Source organism: Leucoraja erinacea, chromosome 4 (genome assembly GCF_028641065.1).
Source record: "Leucoraja erinacea ecotype New England chromosome 4, Leri_hhj_1, whole genome shotgun sequence".
Classification (NCBI taxonomy): Eukaryota; Metazoa; Chordata; class Chondrichthyes; order Rajiformes; family Rajidae; genus Leucoraja; species Leucoraja erinaceus.
This window is the reverse complement of record NC_073380.1, coordinates 67,050,016-67,074,634: the sequence shown is the minus strand read 5'-3', so window position 1 is coordinate 67,074,634 and position 24,619 is coordinate 67,050,016. Positions and strand designations below refer to the sequence as shown.

The following is a 24,619-nucleotide window of genomic DNA, read 5'->3' as shown; positions in this document are numbered from 1 at the left end:
TCATACAAAAAGGAGGGAAACATCAGTTGCGTAAAAAGCAGTATCTTTTAAAAGAAACCACAGATTTGTCAAATTTTGGACATTTCATAAATTATTTTCTGCTAAATTTCTGAATTCTGAAAGAACAGAACTTAAAGACTTCCCCGGTTTAAAAATGCTGGCAACCAGTTCCTGGTTAATTAGCGCCTGTCGGGAATATGGTGCGGGCACTTTCACGTGCGATTCACCTGAATGCGGATGACCTTTGCCTGGCTTCATGGCACAGCAAATCACATCATCATAGGCGCACCAGCCATTTCTACAACTACCTTTTATCCGTCATAAGAAACAAGGGCCAAATCCCGCAGCTGATCAGCAAAAAAAATGTGAATTAAAGGTCCACAGCGTGACATCGATGTTTAACTCACATCATCTGCCAGAATCATTTTTCATTGCTCAGTATATGAGCAGAAGTATGACCGCATTGTCCCTCAATGAATGCAGCACCTCTATATGATGCACTGTGCAAAATGTTGCGATGTCTGCTAGATTGATCAGCCCACACCTCGTTGTGGCTTGGGGCCACTCAAGGCATGGGCATCCTTCAGGGCACTGGATTGCATGGGGAGTGGCCACACACACTGAAGATTGCTGTTCCCCCTCCCCCTTCCCACCCCGCTAGCTTTCCCTCAACTCCCTGGCTGGCTTTTCTGCAGCCTGTCTTTGACTGCCATGGAGAGGGGTTCTGAAGCTCTGAACGCCTTCTCTGTGGTCAGTGTCACACTGACGCAGCAGCTGCAGGCATGCATACACTCCTCACTGCAATTGCAACATCCTGCTTTACCACATTAATTACTGTATAAAGCATGATATAGTTAACATATTATACCCAACTTCATCTGCGCTTGCTGCAACATACATTGCACTCACAAAAGGTGGTGAAAACCAATTTCTTGCTAAAAAGCAGCTTGTTTTATGAATCAAAATAATATCAAGTGCTTGTGTGGAAAAGAATGTTTATTATCTGCACTGAAAAATATTTCAAATGGATCTTGCCGAAAAACAATTTATTTCATGCCGAGTATCTTATTTACGTGCTTCATCTGCATTAAATATGATGAATATAGACTAATTTCTAATTGCAAAACAGTAAAAATATTGTTCAGCCTATAGATAACAGAGCTGTGCTTAATTAACAATTACTTGCTTTAATGGTAATATTTAAGATCTTTGGTTAAAAAAATTATTACATAAGCATACAACAATAATTACTTATGATTTTTGATATCTTGAAGCATACAGTTTACATAATCCCTCTTTAGGAAGAAGAAAACCAAGCATCTTCTTCATTAAATTCTGTGTTGGTTAAACACTGCTGATGAACATAAAACACATTTTTGCTGGATTGGAGAACAGATGCGGACAGTTCTTTAAAAATGGAAGTGGCAATGACTAATTTTGGAATTCACTGAGCATTGATTCGCATAGTTGTCATAAATTTACGCATTATTTGTTTCAATTATCATTTTAAGATATAAATTTGTATCCATCTGAAGTTCTTTAGTACAAACCACCATTGCTTCAGGTGTTTTACAGAATGGAACTCTGTGGGCATTCCACTTGCTTATTTTGTCCAGGAGAGTTAAAACTGATCAATTGTCGTTATTTATCTAACCGGATACAGATAATCAGCTAAAACCCTCTGACAACAAGAACAATGTGAGATGGTGAAACGTCAATGGTGGAATGAGAATTCCAATTGCATTTTGTCAGTGGAATGATCAGCCCTTCTGCAGTGCTGATTGCTAATTAAATCACATTTACAAGTCAACTTATACGGAAAAAAATAGCGGCAGACTGCCATACCTTCACAATGTTGACAAAATAAAACGTGCCATGGGAAACATGGGAACCAAAACAGGTGAACGGAATAATTGCTATTGTCAAGATTTTTTTTTTTTTAAAGTAATACTGGAAAAGCTGAACTACCTAAATATGGAGCTACTGCATAAACGGGACAGTTAGATATCAGTATGAGCTTAGCAGCTCTCCATCTGCTTTGTTCAGATATGTATATATTCTCGGTATGTCCCTTTTTTACTTAGATTCATGCTCAGAAGGAAAGACTCGGGTAAAACGTAGAGATAGTTTCATATTTAAAAGGATTTGGTGTAATTTGGAATAAATGCATTGAGTTGGTGAGTTGATATATTATACATATATTTCCCATTAAAGGCTTCAGGTGATTGGGTGTGCAGCATAGAAATAACAGTAAAAACAGGGGGGGGGGGGGGGGGGGGGGGGGGGGGATGCTGGCAATGAACATAAGTCTTCTTCTTTTCCACTTCTCTTTTTTTTTTGTTTTGCTCAATATTGCTTAATTTAAAGAGAAACATCAAAGATGCAGTTGAAAGCTTTGAAGCATGGGATAGAAAATAGACCTGAATGATCCTTTACAAAAGCCCGACTCCAAAATCTGGCCAAGCTCAAGCAGCAAATGACCCCACTATTGCTCCCTTTACAAAAAAGGGTCAGGCTCCATTTTAGATAAATAATGCATGTGACTTGCAAATTGTTTCACAGCAACAGAAAATGTATTCGTAATGAGTCTAGTTTCCTTGCCATTTAATTAAGAATTATTTTTTCTCTCCTGCACAGACTGTTTTATAAAAGGAAGGGTGTATATTCAAAATTAATTACATTTATAATATGTTTATGGCAATCATATTTTGTGTGAAAATGGCAATATTTTTTATAGACTCCAAATTTTGAGAAATTTACTCTCACTGTTGCAATAATTACAAGCTGCCTTATTTTGACGTCAGTTTTGTTTTGAAATTTACCAATGCATTATGTTGGCCCAGCATTACATTGGCCTTGATCTCCCTCTCTCTCAGCTCGGCAGCCCTAGACCACACAGCAATGGTGTTTTCTACAGCTAACTGTACTTAAACTTTGTGTCTGATCAACTTAAGTGTATTGGATTTGAAAACAGTTAGTCAATTGTTTCTAGTCCCTAGGTGGTGGTTTATGGTAATGTTTGCATCAATACTAACAAAAGCCATACTGCAGTACAAAGTACATCAAGGAAATGAAAGACAAGGCTGCCTGTTGTCAGCGCTGTCTACAATAAAAGCAGGATTTAGAGCTGGGGCAGAGATCGTTAGGAAGCAGCAAAATGAATGAACTGCAGAAATCATAGGGCTGATGGTTCATGCTAGTGGTTTAGGTACTGGCTAATGGTCTGGGTTGTACCCTGGCTACGAGCTATATGAACCCAACTCAGTCCCATAAAAAAAAGGTCAGCGACGGGGAATGTGGTAGCAAAATAAGGCCTCATCATTAAGAAATAGCAGCAGGGAAAAAAAAGTTGTGATTCATTCAAATCATTAGTTACAATGTTCCTGATTAGCTTGGCTGCTAAAAACAGAGGGTCAGAAACTTTATTGATTAAGTAAGACCTTTTAATGCCTTATCCTAATTAAACTATTTATAATAGCAGTAAATCAAGTATTCTAAACTGAAAAATGCAAATAATCCTATTATCTTTGCCCAAAACATAAAGAACACAGTTACATTACGGATTTGATTTAGGCCTCAATGATCAAAAACATTGCTATGTTGAATCCAATGTGCAGTAAATAATGGATTAGAAACTAATACATTTCAATGAAATGATAATTACATACACCTATTAAAATATATTAATAGACTGATCCATATACTTATCATTTGAAAGCCATTAGAAAAAATTAGAGAGTCAAATCACAATCTTCAATATTCATAAATAATGTCAAAAGGAGCTTTGTCGTACGCCACGGATTTTAGTTAATCTAAGGATCTCGCAGAAGGCAAATGACTCATGAATGAATATTTGCAGTGTTTTTATGGTAATGTCTGAACAAAAATGTATTCTTGACTCGTAATATCTGAAAATTAGCAATAATGAACAGCACGAAACTCAAGGAGAGTGAATCTATTAAAAGGCAAACATGCATACCCTCCAACCACCACCCCCCCCCTCCCTGACATACAACTGATAACAGAACAAAATACAGATAAATTCACCTGAACCTATGTTAGAATTACTAGTTCAATAATGAAGCAATGTTTAATACTGAACTAAAAGAAATAAATGCTGCAATAAAATGACATTATTCATATAATGAATCTATTAATATATGAGCATCGTTATCCTTTATTTGAAGTCTAACCTCAGGATGCCTGCTGTGTTGCTGGATGCTAGAATGTCGGAAAAAAAGTGAAAGCACATCTCATCATGGGGTAAATTGTCTGTCGAAAATAAATGTACTTAGTTTCTGATTTGAATGCTGCTTTCTGTGAAAATAGGCTGGATTGTTATCATTGTCTGTGAGGGCTAATCTATCCTGAGCGGAAAAAAAACATGTGCAGCTGAACAAAAGGCACAGTGCAGAATGCAGGTAGGCCAATATCTGTTCCATTGTATTTCTTGTCCCATTTTAATCTATTTCAGGCTTTTAATGTCATCGAACCAACTATGAGATGTGCTTCATTCATTACCAGGGAAAATGCAATGTATATAATAAAGTATAATTCGCAGATGGAGCTAGAAAGGTACGTTTTTATGAATAAACAAATGCATGTAAAAAAATCTGTTATAAAATTACCTAGTAAAACAAAATGAACAAACCTTAAAAATGTAAATGTGATGTGTAAATACTTTTAAAAATATATCCTATGACCATGTAGAATTAACACCGCAATAGGCTGCACTACTTTGTAATACAGTCAATATTTATTATTGCACATTTATTTGGTTGGTAAAGATCACCAATTCATATTCAAATTCTCAAAATGTGAAACATGAATTTTGTGGACAATTTATGAATTGACACAGAGTACAACAATATCTTTGTCATGTATTCACCAATATGCATACGAGTCGATTTTTCAAATAAGGTTTTATATTTTGAGAAAATATTTAATTTACCCATACAGAGGTCTTAATATTTGTAAACATTTTTGGCCATTAAGGAAATTCCATTGAATTGTTTGTGTTAATAAATATGAGATTCTCATACAATAATTGCGTAAATCACAGCTGTTCAATATTTTAATATTTAACATTAGTTCAAAAATTAATTTGATTTTGTTGTTGTGTAAGTTAAACTGATTTAGAAAGTAAAGCTGTGTTAATTGACCAAATGTATTTCCTATTAAAAAGTAATTGTTAAAAAATGGATAATCAGCTTTATTTTTTAATCAATCATGAAATGATTTCCCAACTTCTCCCCAATGCCCTCTTTTCCTATCCAATTCTTTTAAAGTATGGCATGAATTGTTGCGATTGTGGAAAACATTCATTTTCAATTTACTGTGAGATTTGCCCCTTCTTTAAATTCCAGTAATAGGAAGCTCCTGTCAAAACTCAGGGAACTGGGTGTGCCATTATAATTCAGAGGGACTTGCAGATATTTGAACAGACACAGGAGTTGCTCTTGGTTTGTCTGCAGCAAGACATATTGGAGAATCCAAAGACATATTTTTAACTGCATGTTTGATTACTATCCCTACTATCTCATTAGCAGGACAAATCAGAACTCTAAACTGGTCCAAAAAAAGTAATGTAAATTTACATTGCTATACATATAAAAAAATCCTTAAAGAGAGATGTGAAGTAAATAACTGGATACAGATAATATGAAACAAAATATCTACACAAGCTATGATATAAATGAACAAACACAAAACAAAATGAAGAAATAAAATCATGATTTGTATATTTACTGGTTGAAGCTGAGAACTAATTGCATTGATATTGATGTTTAACAAAATCAGGGACATTGTGAGTTTCTAAAATCTTATTTGATCCATGGTATGAGAATATGTAAAACTTTAAGTGAAAAACCACCAATTGCATTGACTTTACCATCTTATCTGGCATTATAATAAATGCCCCCAAATGAGAGCTGTAGTCAATACACACAATTGATGATTTATTTAACTGGTCACACAGGTTTCAAAAGCGAAAGGTTTCTGTACAAATCACTTAAATACTAATGATGTCCAAGCAGTTTTTAAGCTTGCGCAAATTACATTAAACTACCTCATTTGACTAAAGAGATTACAGTATATACTTCAAAGGATGAATAACCTGCAGTTTATTTAGATCACCAACTGCATCCTAGCTATGGATACATAATACATGATTAAGTCACTTTTAATGCAATTATATGTGGACTCTCACACAATCACAAGATTTTTAATAGTTATTGTAGAGTTTACAGTGGAGATTTTAATATTTTTTTGCTTTATGAAAATAATTGCACTAAAATGTATTATTCTATTTGTCTGCTAAATCACAATGAAATACAATACATTACACATAATGACTAAGGAAATCTACATTGCATTAATGATCGTAATGTCATATAAATGATTAAATCTCTTCAAGTTGAGAGAACACTTTTTTGTGAAAAGAAAAGAAAAAGAAAATTCAAGGACATTTGAACATTGACTGCCATGATGCCGTGCTTTGTTAGTTATTTTTGTTTGATATGCATCTTGTGACCTGTATATAAAATTCATAGTTTCAGAAGTGACATGTGCGAGACCTGGACAACCAGGGAATAGGCATATTTCCTGACCTTGTAACCATGGCAACCTTTCCACTGATTGGTAGCAGGCATACTCTGCATCCTTTTGACACTGGAGGCAACAATGTGAGGTTACAGATTTTGATTGAAAATGAGCAGTTTTCTAACATGTTACGTGTATTCTGAAAGATCGGAAAGCGCCCAACAAATTGTCCATACAAAATTATCCATGCAATTAGAAAAATTTGTGATGAATGTCGAGTGCTTTTGCTTATGCCTGGTAGCAATGAGCCTTACATTTTCAACAATTTCTAAACTTCTAAATATTCACTCTGTTTCCATACTCCAGAAGGGTGGCATATTTCATTGTGGCAGCAGCTCTGTCATGTTCTTCTCCTTGAGAATCATATATCATTTGGGCTATTTTATTTAAATTCTCTGGGAGAGATTTTGCAACAAGACAAATCTGTAAGACCAAATCTACACAGAAGGGCTGAAATTGTAATTGACCCTGAATGCCAAATCTAAAGCTAAAATAAGATATACATTTCTTTGAATATTCATCTCTTGAAAATGGCGCCAAAGGTAAAACACTATCACACACAACGTTAAATACATGTAGAATAGAACCACTTTTGATAATGTTCAGAGACGATTAATTTTTTTACACCACCAGCTAAAACGTAAAACACATCAGTTCAGATGGAAAATAACATTTAAATTCATGTCAATCAAAAAGCTGAGCAGAATGAAATTCCAACTCTCTATATGGCCACATTTAAATTATACTTTTTATTCCCAGTAAGCAGTTAGGTATTACTGTTCAATTGACTATTCACCAGATTTATTCCCAGAGATAGTCAATCCAATAACTTGGGAGTGGAAAAGTCACGATTCAATTACTGTGATCAGTCACAACTAAGATAAACCCGGATATTTTCTGTGTATGACTGCTAACTCCACTGCCCTCAAGATCAATAATTTATTTGTGTGAAAAGCTAAAAGAAAACAAAATTCTTAGAAAATAACGTATAGAATTTAGGGCTGCTGATGACAGAATCACCATTACAATATTTCAATTTTTTTTAAACTAGGGCAAATTTATTTATTTCAATTTTTAAACTAAAATGGCAATTGATGTGTGTGCGTGTGTAAGATTGGAAATTCCACTTTACATCCACATTGAGCTTTTAGCTAAATTGAGGAAGGGATTCTTATGATTTGATGCAGAGTAGACCTCCAGCTATCATATTTTAGCACTTTTTTTAACCTATAAATGACGAAAACTGTTATACTGTCCATCCTGACCCAAGATCTCTTTTTCAGATGGTCCTGCTACAAGGACTCCAGATTGCATTTATCATTCCAGTTCATTCACAGAAACATGGCTTTGATTCATTATTTAATTAGATACAAACTAATCAATTTAGTCCAAAAATCTACATTCAGCTAAGGAACCAGAATGCATCATATTCAAATAATATGTCTTGCTCAATCACAAAAGCACATATTGGCTATCAACATGTGACGATGTTCCAATGATTACTTGAAGGCAGAGTTTTCACTAATAAGCTTTTTATCAGTTGAATAATCCAATACTATCTTGTTCATATGAAAGCACACCACAGCTCAGTTGGTTCCGCTGTATATGTATAGGAACCTTCTCCAATTTTCTGTAATTTCCTCACCTTCTCTCCTCAAAGCAGTTTGGAAAATTATGCTTGAATGAACTAATCAGAAAGTGATCAGTTGCTTGACAGATCAGTAGATACTATCGATAGATTAATCAGAGCTGTTTTAAACACATTACAGAGCTGACCAATTGAAACACCAAACAGACCACAAGTTGTAATCCATTGGCCTTTGAAAAGCAAAGAATCTCCTACTAGTTTAGGAAAAAAATCTGAAGCAACCATCCATTATCGCCAATGTGTCTTAGCAAAGCAATATTTTCCTGCAAAGCTCTTTTTCTGAAATAGCTCTGTTATACTATAGTTACAATTTTTGCATATTAGAACTCTCTAGCTTTTGGAATCAAAGAAAAAATGTCCCTGCTTTTATTCTAGAAAATATTTGGCACATTAATTTAAAAACAATTCACAAACTAATTTTAAAATTCAGAAAAAATATAATGCCATCATTGACAAATAAAATGTACAGCACAATACTTTTAGATGCTGCAGTAACTGACTACTCAGCAAAAAAACACTCTTCCGGGGAAACTTTTTTTTTTCTATTACTTCTGTATTCAGAAACTCTTTATTGTCATGTAAACACAAAAATCCATGTACTGAATATTACTTAAGTGTACAATAGGCACTGAAATCCAGATTTTTATTTTTCTTGTTAAAAGATTTGAATAATTCAGAAGTCTCTGTGGGACCAATGAATAAAATTGTCTTTCCTTTATGAAATTAAAGCTTATTTCTACTCATGGCACTCTGTTCTTTTTAAAGCATTCCTTGAATACAATATTGCATTTTTATCACCCACAAATAAAAATCATGGTGAATTTCATTTCAGCACTTAACCACTCAAACAAATTTGCAAGCTAGGGCCATGGAAATAATGAATCTGACCATAATTTATTTTTAACTAGCATAAGGTGTAAATTTGAGCTGTATTTCTGACAAGATTGTGGTGCTCCTTTGTGCAGATTGCCTGGCTTAAGAGCTAGAAAATGCAGAATTGTTGGGATGAAGGACCTGGATGAAAGCACCACGTTTGGGGGCAAACTGCAATCTCATCTGAACATCAAAGGTTATTTTACCTCATGTCTAATTTGATCATTATGTGGCATTTCCGACTTCCAACCATACTAGTTTCTGTCTTCACTTTATTCCTATGTCAAACATTATATCGAATCCATATTTAATGTATAATTATCTGGGCATCCATTCTGGTCACCAGTTATTTTTTCACTATAATTAAGCTACCTTAAGGCAAAATACGTCTGGCCATAGAAGTATATCAACCGAGCATACCTAACGATAAAATGTAAGCAACTATTTGATTAAACGTATCCTAATGCTACCAGTAGTGCTTGTTATTGCATTGCTCCATTCTTTACTATTGAGATGACTGCTCAAACTGTTGTGAGTCTTAGTTTGCACTGATTGATGCATTTACTTGTGTCCTCAGGTAGAATGTCTAGACTTAGAGAGAAAATTTCCTATTATTGCTTAATAGTTGAATACAGAAAATGGTATTTTGTGTTGAATTTAATTTACTTGGCACTTTTTTCATGGTTTGAAAAAAAATACTGCAATTGTGTCTGAAAGTGGAATGCATTTAAATCTGTGCCAAAAAATAAATTAAATCAAATGCATGTAGTAGATGTGAGATATTGCTGAATGTCATTATTGAGAAGATCAAAACACAACATTCGTTCATTACTCTTTAAGCTTCAGAATCTTCACTCGCGCTCTGCTTGCCATGACCAGAACTTAACAATTAATTTTGTATGTGGAGGTCTCTTCGGGACCCATTTGGAAGACCTCTGTGTGAATTATCACCTCAAGCATGTTATTCTTTCACATTTAAAGGACTGATCCTTAACATCAGCATTACATCTCAAAGAATTACTAAACAAAGGAAAGACCAAACATTAAGACATCCAAAGGGAAAATTCTTGGGTTATTCTTTCACCCCACAGATAACAGTTTTTTTTTCACACAGTATCCTTTGTTTCCTGGTGTGTTTAATTGCTTCATTATTTTAAAATCACGCAAATGGGGCAGAACCTTTATAGTAAGGCTATTTTTTAAGCTGAAAATAAGCATAATATGTATGAGTTTCTTGGAATAGCAGTCCATGCCTGATATGCAATGGTAACATAGCCACTGGTATATGGGTTCTTGTTTATCTTACACTTGCCCAACTGCTGCTTGCAATCAGCATTAGATCAACTTAAATATCTAAAGAAAGGTTTTCGCTACCTTTCTGCAAAATGTGTGGAAATTCAGACAGGCCATGAGCAATCCTTAATGCAATAACCGGAACCTACCAAAGAGATAGTAGATGCTCAGTTCTTTCTTAATCTCCAGCTGGGTCCATTACAGAATATACAGAATGATACAAGATTGGACAAGCTCAAACAAGTTGTATGAGGTTTATTCAGGGTCTTACCCCACACTGTCTCTCAAATGTTCTCTTCCCACTGGTGTAGTCTGGGGTTTGGTCAGTCACATGAGCTATTGTTCACAACTAATGTTACATAAATGTTACTGCTTCTCTTTAAAACAAAAACAAGAATTGATTAATCATGTTTATAAATTGCTTCCCATCACGGCTTCTCGCACTCTCTATAATTTTTGTTACTGTAGAATTCGTATTTGTTGGACTGTCATCCACCTCTTGTCTTGACAAAATGTTCTCATCTTCACAATTGTCATAAATATCATTGATTGGTTTTACTGGTACATTAATGGGATTCCCTATAGAAGATTCATCATCTAACTTCAGTCATAGAGTCATACAATGTGGAAAGAAGCACTTCAACACAACTTGCCCACACTAACAAATATGCCCCATTTACGCTAGTCCCACCTGCCCGTAGTTGGCATAATTGTGTGCAGTTTTGGACTCCAAATTTGAGGAAGGACATTCTTGTTTTTAAGGGAGTGCAGCATAGTTTCACGAGATTAATTCCCGGGATGGCAGGACTGTCATATGTTGAGAGAATGGAGTGGCTGGGCCTTTATACACTGGAGTTTAGAAGGAATGGGGATCTTATTGAAACATATAAGATTATTCAGGGATTGGACACGCTAGAGGCAGGAAACATGTTCCCAATGAAGGGCGTTCAGAACCAGGGGCCATAGTTTAAGAATAAGGGGTAGGCCATTCAGAATGGAGATGAGGAAAAACGTTTTCACCCAGAGAGTTGTGAATCTGTGGAATTTTCTGCCTCAGAAGGCAGTGGAGGCCAATTCTCTGGATGCGTCTTAAAGATAGCGGAGTCAAGGGATATGGGGAGAAGGCAGGAATGGGGTACTGATTGAGGATGATCAGCCATGATCACAGTGAATGGCGGTGCTGGCTCAAAGGGCCGATTGGCATACTACTGCTTCTATTGTCTATAGTCTATGGTCTATAAACCTATCCATGTGCCTGTCCAAATGTTTCCCTAATGTTATGATAGTATTGCCTCAACTACCTCATCTGGCAGTTCATTCCATACACCCACCAACCTTTGTGTAAAAAAGTTACCCCTCCGGTTCCTATTAAATATTTCCCCCTCACCTTAAACCTTTGTCTCCTGGTTCTCAATTCCCCCACTATGGGCAAAAAACTTTATGCATTTACCTGATCTAGTGCTCTCATGATTTTATACGCTTCTATAAGATCATCCCTCATCCACTGTGCTCCAAAGAATAAAGTCCTAGACTGCTCAGCCTCTCCCTATAGCTCAGGTCCTCGAGTCCTTCCTCGTCAATCTTCTCTGCACCCTTTGCAGCTTAACAACATCTTTCCTGTAACATGGTGACCAAAACTGAACACAATACCTTAAATGTGGCCTCACCAATGTCTTATACAACTGTAACATAGTTACAGTTCTATACTCATTACTCTTACTGATGAAAAATAATGTGCTGAAGACCATTTTGACCATTCTATTGAATTATGCCACTTTCAAGGAAGTATGTACCTACACTCCTAGATCCCTCTGCTCTACCACACTCCCGGGAGCCCAGTCCAGGCAACATTCTTGTGAATCTACTCTGCATCCTTTTTAGCTTGAGTAAATGCATGTAAAAATCTTAACAATAATCTCTGAATTTTAGCAGGTCTACAAAATGTGGTGACTCTTGTGTGCTGGCCCAAGTGAATCAACTTACATTTATTCATGGATAGTATGATTTGCTCAACTATCATGCAAAACAAAGTTTTTAACTGTATCTAAGGGCACCTGACAATGATAAACTAAGGACAATACCAACACTAATGACATGGGGTGAGAGATTGCAACCTTCACGTGGTCTGCCCTGTTTCAACGAATGCAATCAATCTGGCGTGCACAATCAAATAAGAACAAATAGAACAAGTTGTCCTACAACTTTAGGCCGTGCATGCCATACGCAAGAAGAAGACCAACTACATGTCTTCTTCACTGTTCTCCTGGGTGCCATGCATTAGGTACAATTGATCTACATGGACATACTCAATAGTCATGGTATAATTCGAAGACCTATACACCTCCATCATTGCTTCAATAACCTGGGAGCTCTCATTGAATGAACACTACAGGTAGGCTAAAGCAAGCTGTTGAATGCCTCCATTCTGTTCTGATGAACTACATAAGTATCCCAACAACGTGGCATGATCTTCCGCAGCTTTCCCAAAGCTCAGGTCAGGTATTGAGTCTATGTCAGGTTTTAATCTGGCATATACGTCACAATCTCCATTCAAATAAATGGGAGCAAAGTACTCCTGGGAGAAAGGTATGCAGTTGGGTTTTTATCATGGGCTTGAATTAATTGAAAGATACAGCATGGAAGCAAGCCCTTCGGCCGAATAAATCCATGACTATCATCCACCTTGACTATCATCACACTATGTAGTTAACCCAATTACTCACTACTCCCTATACACTAGGAGCAATTTATATACAAAACCCACATGTATTTAGGATGTGGGAGGAAACTGGAGCCCCAGAGGAAACCCACATGGTCACAGGGAGAAAATGCAAACTCCATGCAGAGTGCACCCAAGGTCAGGATCGAGCCTGGGTCTCTTACGCTGTGGTGCAGCAGCTTTATTGAAGTTAACTTTAATAACTTTAATTGAGTGGTGACTTTGCAGCTTTTTAAATATAAAGAAATAATGTGGTGTTTTAATTTTCCAGACAGGTATTTATATATTTACTGATTCCCAAATGTTACCATGTGCGAGTATCAAAACTTTGAGAACCGATGAGCCTGAGGGCAGAGCATCAAAGGCAGTCTGTGGGTGCAGTCAGCTGCCTCACACAGTGCCACCCTCTAACAGAGGGCTGAACCCACGTGTTACACTGGAATAATACACTGTGGCTAGGGCACCAGACAGTGAATTTCTCAAGGTGACGTTTGATGGACTCTGTGATCTGGTTCTTCAACGCCCCACTTGTCCTGTCAGCTGCCTTTTCCACTTAACCCTGGGTGACGCAGGGGTGAGAAGTGAAAAGGTGCCTTATTTTATCGCTCTTCATAAATTCTCAGTTCTCTAGGGGTGCTGCATTGGCAGCAGCCTCTACCTCTACCTACAGCCTGTTTGTCATTTTTATCTTTTTTTAAATTTTCAGTTAGTCCAAAGTCTGTTTTAGGGGGAAACCTTTACTTTTCTATGTGGGGGAGGGGGTCAGGGTAAGGGGGAAACTGTTTCCCAGTCTCTTCCTGGCGGGGACGCGACTATTTCTCCGAGTCGCGTCCTCGCCCCCCACCGCACGGCCTACCAGCTGGATCGGAGCGGCCTTTCCTGCCAGGGACCGGGAACCGGACCAGGGCTGCTACAGCGGCGGCGCAACGCTGGAGTCAGCGCGGAGCGGGCGATGCCTACCTGGGTCGCCGTTTGGAGCTCTGGAGTGTTGGGCCGTTGCTCCAACATCGTGGAGCTCTGTTGCGGAGAGCTTCCAACGCGGGCGGCGCTGAACAACATCGTGGAGTCCTGGGGCGCCTTGTAGAGGGTCTCCAGCAGCAGTCTCCACCCGGCGCGGCCTGTGGACTTGGGAAGCTGCCGACTCCAGTAGGAGGGGGCCGACTCTGGTGTCCACGCCGCTGAGGACGTCTGCAGCCCAGACGTCGGACTTGTATCACCCCGGCGAGCGGTCCTGGACATCGGGCCACCCGTAGCTGCAACTGCGGAGGGCTTGGGGAGGCCCTGACCACGAGGACCAGTGGAGGAAGAGACTGACTTTGGTGCCTTCCCACACAGTGGGAAACTTTGATTCTGCTGTGTGGGGCTGTTTTAAGTCAAATTCTATAGTGTGTTGTGTTCTTTATTTTTATTGTATGGCTGTATGGGAATTTCATTTCACTGTGCCATCTGGCACATGTGACAATTAAATGTATCTTGAATCTTGAATCAAGCTGACATGGTTTAAACTTTGGACTTTTATAGACCTATTCAACTCAGAAGACCATGCATGGCAAAGATAGATCTTTCTTCCAATATTGTGCAGTCTGTGGTCATGAATATCGTGACGTCCTTTACTTCTAGTCACTAATATTGAAGATCCTCCAATATTTCTTTAACAATAATCTATGCCGAACTGCTGTAATGGTCTTATCTGTCTCTTTGACACATGGACTGATACTTTTAGAGGTATCACCTGCAATCTTCACATACTGAACATCTATGGTAACATCTTCTTTACTTTTGTCCATGCCAGCTCACTAGAAACATAGAAAATAGGTGCAGGAGTAGACCATTCGGCCCTTCGAGCCAGCACCATCATTCAATATGATCATGGCTGATCATCCCAAATGAGTACCTCATTCCTGCTTTCTCCTCATATCCCTTGATTCCGTTAGCCCTAAGAGCTATATCAAACTCTCTCTTGAATATATCCAGTAAATTGGCCTCCACTGCCTTCAATGGCAGAGAATTCCAAAGATTCACATCTCACTGGGTGAAAATGTTCTTCCTCATCTCAGTCCTTAATGGCCTACCACTTATTCTTAAACTGTGACCCCCGGTTCTGGACTTCCCCAACATCAGGAACATTTTTCCTGCATCTAGCCTGTCCAACCCCTTAAGAATTTTATATGTTTCTATAAGATGCCCTCTCATCCTTCTAAATTCCAGTGCAAATCACAGTCGATCCATTCTTTCATTATATGTCAGCCCCACCACCCCGGGAATTAACCTGGTAATTCACTAAATAAATTCTCCAATGATGCTTTTATATGCACCTTATCTGCACAGAGTTCTTTACAATTCTTTCAGTATCATCATCCAGACCCATTTCATTGAGCCTCGGTTAGCAGACAATCCATAGTAGTGGCAATGTAATGGCTTCCTGTCTTCATACAGATGGGTACCTGAATCAATTCATCCATCCAAAGTGTTCACATGCAAATGTCTCAAAATCTGGGAAGTGATTGGGTCCACTGCCTTTTTCTCATCAAAGTAAGATCATTGTTTATCGTATAAACTTTTCAGTATAACTTTAAGTTTGAAATTAATATTTCTATGCCACTAAATTACCACGTTGGGATTTGGAGGCACACCACATTTTGTTCTTCTTTCTCATTGTTGTGCAAGCTTCCCTTTTGTAGTTTGATGCTGTCATTATTTTTCTTCCATTGGGACATCGTATTACTGCCCTTCCCTTCTTGTGCAGCGCTCTGGTTTGTGCTTTCAACAGAAGCTATATGCCCAGGTCTTCTTACAATGAAAACAACTTGCTGTTTTGAATTTGTGCTGAAGTAGTCCAATGTCAAAGGTAGCAGATCTTCCTGGCAGACACAATTATCGTAACACCCACACTCATGTGACCCAGACTCAACGACAGAGCTGCTACCATTGCTCCTGTTTATGACATCTTCCTCCTGTGGTTATACTTACTTTCAACGTTAACAAAATTGCTTCACATTTTGCAAAGGCTATTTCCACTAATCTTCAAATCCCGTTCAAACATTAGATGCAGATTATTTAGTATCATTGTGAAAATGCTCACTCGGTAGTCTTAGTCAACAGACTAACCTCTAACAGACTCATCCATGCCTTCATCTCCTCCCGACTGGACTATTGCAACTCACTTCTCCTTGGCATCAGCTCCACCTACATCAACCGACTCCAACTGGTCCAGAACGCAGCCGCCCGACTCATCACCCATACCAAATCATGGCATCACATCACTCCAGTCCTCAAACAACTTCACTGGCTTCCCATCTCCCACCGGATCATCTACAAAACCCTGATCCTCACCTACAAAGCCCTCCACCATCATCTCCCCCCCCCCCCCCCCCCCATATCTCACTGACCTCCTCTCCCCCTACCAACCTCCGCAGTTTTGGGGACAGAGCCTTCTCCAGGGCAGCTCCCAGGCTCTGGAACTCCCTCCCCCAACTGATCCGCAATTCCGTGTCCCTCACCATCTTCCAGTCCTGCCTCAAGACCCATCTCTTCACCCCTGCCTATCCTTAGCCCCACGTGCCGTCCCTTTTCATCTGTGCATTAATTGCCTCATACTGTGTTTTGTATTGAATTCTGTATTTACTTTGTGTACTAGTCATGTCTCTACTATTTATTTCATCCCCCTTACATGTTTTTCCTCTACCTGCTAAATTTTTGTAAGGTGTCCTTGAGACTCTTGAAAGGCGCCCATAAATAAAATGTATTATTATTATTATTATAACAGACAAACTTGCCTCATATCATGAGATCCAAGAATGCATAGTACTTGCAATGCTTTTAGAACAACCATGTACTTGGCAGTCAAATCGCATGACCTGGAGACACGAGAAACAGCAAGTAATGGAGGAAGTCAGTGGTGCAGGCAGCATCTGCAGCGGAAATGGACAGGAGATGATTCAGGTGAGGGCACTGCAACAGACTCTTCTTCAGCCTCTTCCATGCTCTCTCTAATCTCTGTAAATGCTGGGGTGCAACAGTTTTCCAGACTTCTTATTGAATATTATATATCTATCGCTCTCATATTTTTTGTCTATAAACTTATGAGAGGCATAGATAGGGTGGGCAGTCAGAATCTATTTCCCAGGATGGAAAAGTCAAATACCAGGGGGCATCCTCTTAAATCCTCTCTTCACTATTTCCAGCTGAACAACAGGGTGACCAAAACTAACCACAATACTCCAACTGCGGCCACACCAAAGTCTTGTACAAATGTAATATAACATCTCTACTCCTATGCTCAATATGTGTTGGAAAGAACTTCAGATGCTGGTTTCAATCGAAGGTAGACACAAAATGCTGGAGTAACACAGCAGGTCAGGCAGCATCTCTGGAAAGATGCTTCCTTCTCTCCTGTACTCTAATATGAAAGCTTTCTTGACCACCCTATCAATCCGAGACACCACTTTGAAGGAACTATGTACCTGCGGTCCGAGATCCTTCTGCTTTACAACATTCCCTGCCATTCACTGTGTAGATCTTACCATGGTATGACTTTCCAAAATACAACACCTAACACTTATCTGCATTAAATTCCATTAACCGTTCCTTCGCCCACTTACCCATCTGAACAAGATCTTGATAACCATCTTCACTATCTACAATACCACCCACTTTAGTGTTATCTGCAAGTTTATTAATCATGCTTTGTACATTCTCATCCAAATCAGCGATATAAACAACAAACGCCAATGGCCCCAACACTGATCCCCGAGGCATATCTATAGTCATAGGTAGAAAAAGTGCTTGAGAAACTCAGCGGGTGAGACAGCATCTATGGAGCGAAGGAAATAGGCAACGTTTCGGGTCGAAACCCTTCTTCAGACATAGGCCTCCATAGTCATATGCCTACAGTCTGAAAAAACACCTTAAACCATCACCCTTTGCTTCCTTCCATTTAGCCAATTCTCTATCACATCAGCTAGCTCTCCCCGGATCCCATGCGATGTAACCAGCGGGATACCAGCGGGAAGCGGGCAATGCCTTACCGGGTTGCTGTGCGGTAAGCTCCAGGGCGCTGAGGCCGCCTTCTCCCAACATTCGCGGAGCTGGGGCTGCGGGCGTCCGACCGCGGGCGGCGCTGGATTTGGAGCGCCTCGCAGCCAGGGGTAGAGTTGCCGGGGTCGGAGCTACAACCGGCGCCGCCCGCGGCCGGACGGAGCCCCCAGCTCCGCGATGTTGGGAGTCGCCGACCAGGTAGGGGACTAAGAATTAAAGTTTCCCCCTTCACCCACCCACCACATAAAATCCCTCCAAACTAACTGACTAACATTTATGCAATGATTTACAATGATTCCCCGGTCTCCGGGGAGGAGGCAGCTGCTCCAGACTTTTCAAGCCGCCCACGCTACCTACCTAATCTACGCTAGAAATCTTCCATTCGGAAATCCGAAAATGTCCGAAATCCGACAAGTGTCTGGTCCCAAGGCTTTCAGATAAAAGGTTGTGCACCTGTACTGCAGATGTTGGAACCAGGAACAAAGCACAAATTGCTGGAATAACTCAATCGGTAAGGCAGCATCTGTGGAGGGATGGGACAGGCGAAGTTTCAGATCAGTATCTTTCACCAAACTGATTGTAGAAGGGGGAGGAAGGGAGGAAAAGAGAGGTCAGGGCATGGCATAGCCTGGCAAATGGTAGGTGGATACAGAGGTTGGGGATGGATCAGCAAATGGGTGAAGTGATAAAGGCAGAGACGAAAAGGAGACAAAAATGTGTCAGATAAGGAAAGAGAAGGACATAATTGACTGAAATTACATCATTGAATATTTACATGGCTTTTTACACACATTGCTAGAGTCCAGAGAGCATTTAGTTTAGATATTTTTAGTTTAGAGATAGAGCACGGAAATAGGCCCTTCGACCCACGAGGTCCGTGCCACGCAGCGATCCCCATACACTAACACTATCCTACACATGCTAGGGACAATTTACAAATGTATCAAGCCAATTAACTTACAAACCTGTACATCTTTGGAGTGTGGGAGGAAACTAGAGCACCCAGAGAAAACCCATGCAGGTCACGGGGAGAATGTGCCAACTCCGTACATACTGCACCTGTAGTCAGAATCAAACCCAGATCTCTGGCACTGTAAGGCAGCACTCTATCACTGAGCCACCATGCCGCCCTAGGTGATTTGGTGATATAACACAACCCTTAGGTTCCCACAGCCTCAATTATTGCTCACAAGCAATATTGCATATTCTATAGTTGAGACCATATCCCCTCTTGTGCTCCCAGATAAGGCAATCTTTCCCCTTCCAGCTCCAATGAACAGCTTTATCTACGCACCTTTGTCTCTGCTGGTCACATCAGGATGTATCTGAACACTATGAAGTGTGTCACCGCATATGGACATGAAAATAGTCTAAAAACAATAATTGTAACTTTCTAAAAATATGTAAGCCCCCAAATAAAATATCTCAATCAAGATTATAACTATATACAATGCAAATATTAATTTAGTTCGCTTTCTGACTGCAAAATGGTTACATAAAAAACAAATGGCTGAAAATAATGACTTCTACACATTGGAGCTAAAAGGAAATGCTTAACAAATCCTTTACATAGGTTTTACTAAATTTTATTTCAAACACTATGAATGCCTGAACAACTGTGCTGCATTTTATTAATATCATAATTCAAACGGAAATTCATTTAACCCCCTTGGTGCTCCCGTCACTATTGAAAGTTGCAAATTCTAGATGGCAGTGCCTAGACAGCAAGATCAAATTTTAATAACAAATTCTCTCCTCCAGACACCTCTATTTTGAATGCAAGCATAAATTGGAATGGCTGACCACTATTAGTTTTGGAAGCAATCTGACTTCTGTGCACCTTCATCTCTGCATCTCGGCTGTATTCTTCAACAATGTTATTGATAGCAAGGAAGGTCATATGATAAACGAGCAACAAAAATATCAGAACATATTAGGCCGAGGCTTTGTTATCAGTGAATGAGAAGATAACAGAATTTCCTTCTGTATAATGTCGGACTATGTTTTAATGGTGGTGCAGGCCAGAAAATGAAGGGAGATTGTTGGGTTTTGATTGTTTCGCTTTTCTTGTGACATGCCAGAAGTAATATTACATATTAACAAAAATATGAGTAAAATGTCACTGGTATTCATTTTGACCCCTACTCACAAGGTGTGGTATTGACAAAACATCTTATCTAAATTTGCAGCAGAAAGATTTTGTGCAAAATATCATAACAGAAATATTATTAATGATACTCTATTCAAGCCAGTGAGATCTGCATTAATCAACCAGAGAGAGAGAGAGTGCAGGCATATTCTGATGAATTCAAGAGTAAAAAATAATCTGCTGACGTTTTTATTAACAACTTGTGACAGAAAAGAGGGAGATAATGTTATAGATGAAAATGTTCTTTAGGGTGGATCTAAACAGCAATTACATTTTTAACAATAGGCTGTTTGAAATTGGTACCATGAAGAGATAACAAAAATTAATGATGTTTTGTTATTACTCCATACACACCTCCACAGATTTCTATTGTAGGTTGAACTGGATTCATACATTTAAGGTTCCAGCTTAGAATGCTGACACAGTATATTTTTCACTAACACTTCAGTTTTGATGTTGAATGTCCATTACGCTGTGTCTGAAAGTAGAGAGAAGGAGGGAGAGGGATGAAGCAGACAGTAAAGAACTGTGGCAGGAAGGGAGAAGTAGGCTACGTTCAAAAGCCGCAGATAAAAGCTCATATAAGGCATCTTGGTTTCATGGACAAGTTGGGCTGAGAGGCCTGTTTCTGTGCTCTATTACTCTATGACTCCAACTGATGTATGGAGAAGCCTGAAGTCCGTCAGGTGACTTTTTATATTCATTAAAACAGCTCTCAAAATGATCAAATCCTGTCGAACAACAGCAGTGACAAGAGGAAACAATTAGCGACAGAGGTATATGTAGTTGATGCTCCCTTTATACGTTAAGGGCTCTTCCTGCAGTTGGGTGGGTGGTTAAACATATCTAAATGAGGGTAGACCCAAAATGCTGGGGTAACTCAGCGGGGCAGGCAGCATCTCTGGAGAGAAGGAATGGGTGACTTTTTGGGTCGAAACACTTGAGGGTGTTAGCTGGAATATTGAGCTCCAAGGTGGAAAAAGTGTGAAATCAGCATTACGTGGTGATCGGCTGTTCTGCTTTGTTCCAGTGTGTGTCTGGTGAACACACCCTAATGCCCTCACAAACGCAATAATCACTATCTCAATAAGCTCATATTGGCACTTAAGGAACTCCCAAAGAAGCTCAATAACAGGTACCACCTAATCAAAATTTATGCTGATCATCATTTAAATTCTGAATCTGACATGTGTCTCACCGAAATTGAATAGGTCTCAACTTTCATTTGCTCAGGTCAAAGATTATTTTGTCCAATTACTCTATTGTTTCTGTGCCCAATGTCACCGATGAGTTATTCTTAACTTTAAAGTTGCCATAAATAGATGACAAATTAAAATTGGTTTAATTTGATCACTCTAATTTTAAGGAAAAATAATTGCTGCAGAATGCAATGCATTGTTCTTATCAGATATTTTAGCTCTAATTAAACTTACCAAATTCTAAATAGTCTAAGCTAAAACCAAATGGAATCTAATTAATAACTGTATTGCAATGCTATTACCTGTCACAGAGTGTAAACACAATACCTGATGTTACCTTGAATGGCTGGAAAGTCAAATACTGAGAAAAGATAGAAATATTGCAAATTATTTTGGCCCCACTGTCAACTTTGGAGGTTTACGAAATAGCTTATGCTGTCAACTTGATTTGGTAGTAGAATGAAAAATGTCAAAAGTGCAGATGACAAATCCATCTTGTGAAGAAAAGTGACTCCAAGACAAGAGATGTCATTTGTCACAATTGCCATTTGGCTGCTGGTTCCTGGATTTTTTTTTTTTTATGCAAGACAAATGTTGCCTTGATGAATTGTAAACTAACGGTCTAATTTTGACTAACGGAAAGGATATTTTGCTCAATAATTGAATCTGCATTTTAACCAAATATAAATGTTTTATCAGTCTGAAGGAAATCATTTGAATATAAAGTTTTAACCTCCATCAGTCATTAATTCTGCCTTTTCTGTATTCAACCTTTTCTCAGGAGTAAAGTGCTAAAATGTTTTAAAAGTGCCAGAAGCTGGATTGGGATCATCCCCTGTGCGATTTTGCCAACAGCACAACAATTGACACAGTCAAACACAGCTGTGCATGCCTCCCTCAGCCACTGCATAACGTGGGTGGTAATTAAGCCACAGCTTCAAGGTTGCATAGGCACAAGACAATTCACCCTAATGAAGTATCGATTGGTTGTGGCCGAGGTAAAAGAAGTTGACATTCATTTAGAGGAAGTCTGGGCAAACACAACATTGCCCAGCTGCACAACAAAGGCAGTATCACCAAATTTTAACCTTGGGAAAACAATTTTGAATCTTATTTATGATGATATTTGCATATTTTTTTAAAAAATATAACTAATTATGTCATTACTGTTCTGACATCAGAATCTTAAATCAGTGGAATTAATGTTTATTGGCAGATGCTACAAAAGCAAATGAAGTTTCAGCATGTCAATTACCGTAATAATCTCCTGATCGCATGCTACTGAATTGTTGGTAGGACTGAGTGCAGCAAATTAAGTGGCATCTTGGAATAATTTTATGGTTGTTGACATTGAGCTGTTAATCTTAATGTATCGTATAAAACTGCTGGGGTAATACAGGAGACAAAATTATGATTTTAAGTGGAAAGGTTAGAATATGGAACCTAAGCAGCTGTAAAGATATCACTGTAAATGTTCTTTTATATGCTAGAAATTCTATATCCCTCAGAGAAACAAACTTACCAGACCATTAGTTCTCATCATACTTATTTTACTGATCATATTGGTTCTGGGGCATTCCAAGTGGAATTTCTAATATAAACACAAAAATGGTCTATGAATCATCAGTCACAATGTGATATTGTTAATACTGAAACCCCTTTACAATAGTTCTTTTTTTGCAGTGGATGATTATTTTCCTGCAAAAAAAACTATTAAATCAAGGATGCATTTGAAAGTTTTGTACAGGCACATCATTTTTCATTACCAATGTCACCCCCTTAGAATAATAGTTCTGAAGTATATAGTAGTTCTGGTAATGCAGCAAACTAGGAAACAGTTTGCCTCTCCAATTCATTCTTTCAATAAAATGTTCTTGTCAAATCCATTATAATATATGCTTCATTATTATAGAGTGAAAATGTTGTGATAGTGTTTTGACTACTTTGATCAGTAATTCTAGGAAAGATCATTTCTTAATCATTGTCACTGCCTCAAATACATCCACAGAAATTAATATTAGCCCAAATTTTGCTGCGGTAATGATAACAAACTACCAGCCTTTAATATTCTGCAACATTGGCTGAACAGTTGAGATTTCCACACATACTTAATTTAACATGAAAATCGCTGTGAACGGCATCAGTGGTTCAGGCCATCTTTCAGGCCATCTTTCAAAAGCGTCCCCTTTTGTCGCAATCACCACTGCAATCAAAGGAAATCACTTGGACCAACGTGAATATCCAATGTTTATGGACAAGCCCTGATGTAAGATATCCTGAAATTCTCATGCATTGTTAAATGAAGTCCGTAAATTTTTAATAGTGTACTAATCCGCAATTATTACTGAACAAACTACCTGCTTCTAAAAGACTAATTTAATGTATGTGTACTTTTAAATTCACATGTGAATATTTCGAAATATAAATGGGCAGAAATTTATCTCAGATCATTTGTCCTAAATGCTCCATCTCGTAACAACAGTGCATTGTGTTGAATCTTGAACTTCAAAAAGCCGAGAACAAAATCCCAACATTAAGAGTAAGCAATAGAATGTTTAACATGACTTAACGAGGAATGAATTCATGGGCAAAATTATTTTACTTATTTTTAATCTTCGAATGGGCATTTATTTGTAACATTTGTTTCCACTTTAATCATATATTTATGTTCCAGTTTTAAGTCAGCATTCTGCATTATGTTTAAATAATTAATTAACAGCAGTGTGCCTGGAAATTCATCCAGTTTTATTTCCCAGCATGGTGGGTGTAATGTTATTGCGTCTTTGGTTCTCATGTGATAAACATTCATAATGACCAAAAACATATTTAAAAGTGCCTCCAGTTGGTGTATACCCACAAATAATTTGTGAAGAAAGGACTAACAAAGTTCCCATCAGGACCATGTTCAACAATGCTCTTCTGCAACAAGACAAGAGCATCAGCTGTTGAAGACAACCACCTTGTGGCAAACAAACAACAGGGGCACATTAGAGAGGAGAAAGAGACCAGGGAAGAAAGAGAGCGAGAGAGCGAGAGCGAGAGCGAGAGAGATCTCTCAAAAGGATAATGAAGTCTTGGTCCAGGAGATAAAGGGAGGAAAT

At 38.6% G+C, this 24,619-nt stretch overlaps 1 long non-coding RNA gene across 1 annotated transcript; it reads left to right on the top strand.

The window, feature by feature from the left end:
• The first annotated feature begins 4,201 nt into the window (after positions 1–4,201).
• On the top strand, positions 4,202–23,395 carry LOC129696522 (uncharacterized). The gene is made up of 4 exons (XR_008723340.1): positions 4,202–4,421; positions 9,214–9,317; positions 16,900–17,075; positions 22,300–23,395. It is a non-coding gene; the product is annotated as an uncharacterized LOC129696522 (long non-coding RNA).
• The last annotated feature ends 1,224 nt before the right edge of the window (positions 23,396–24,619 follow it).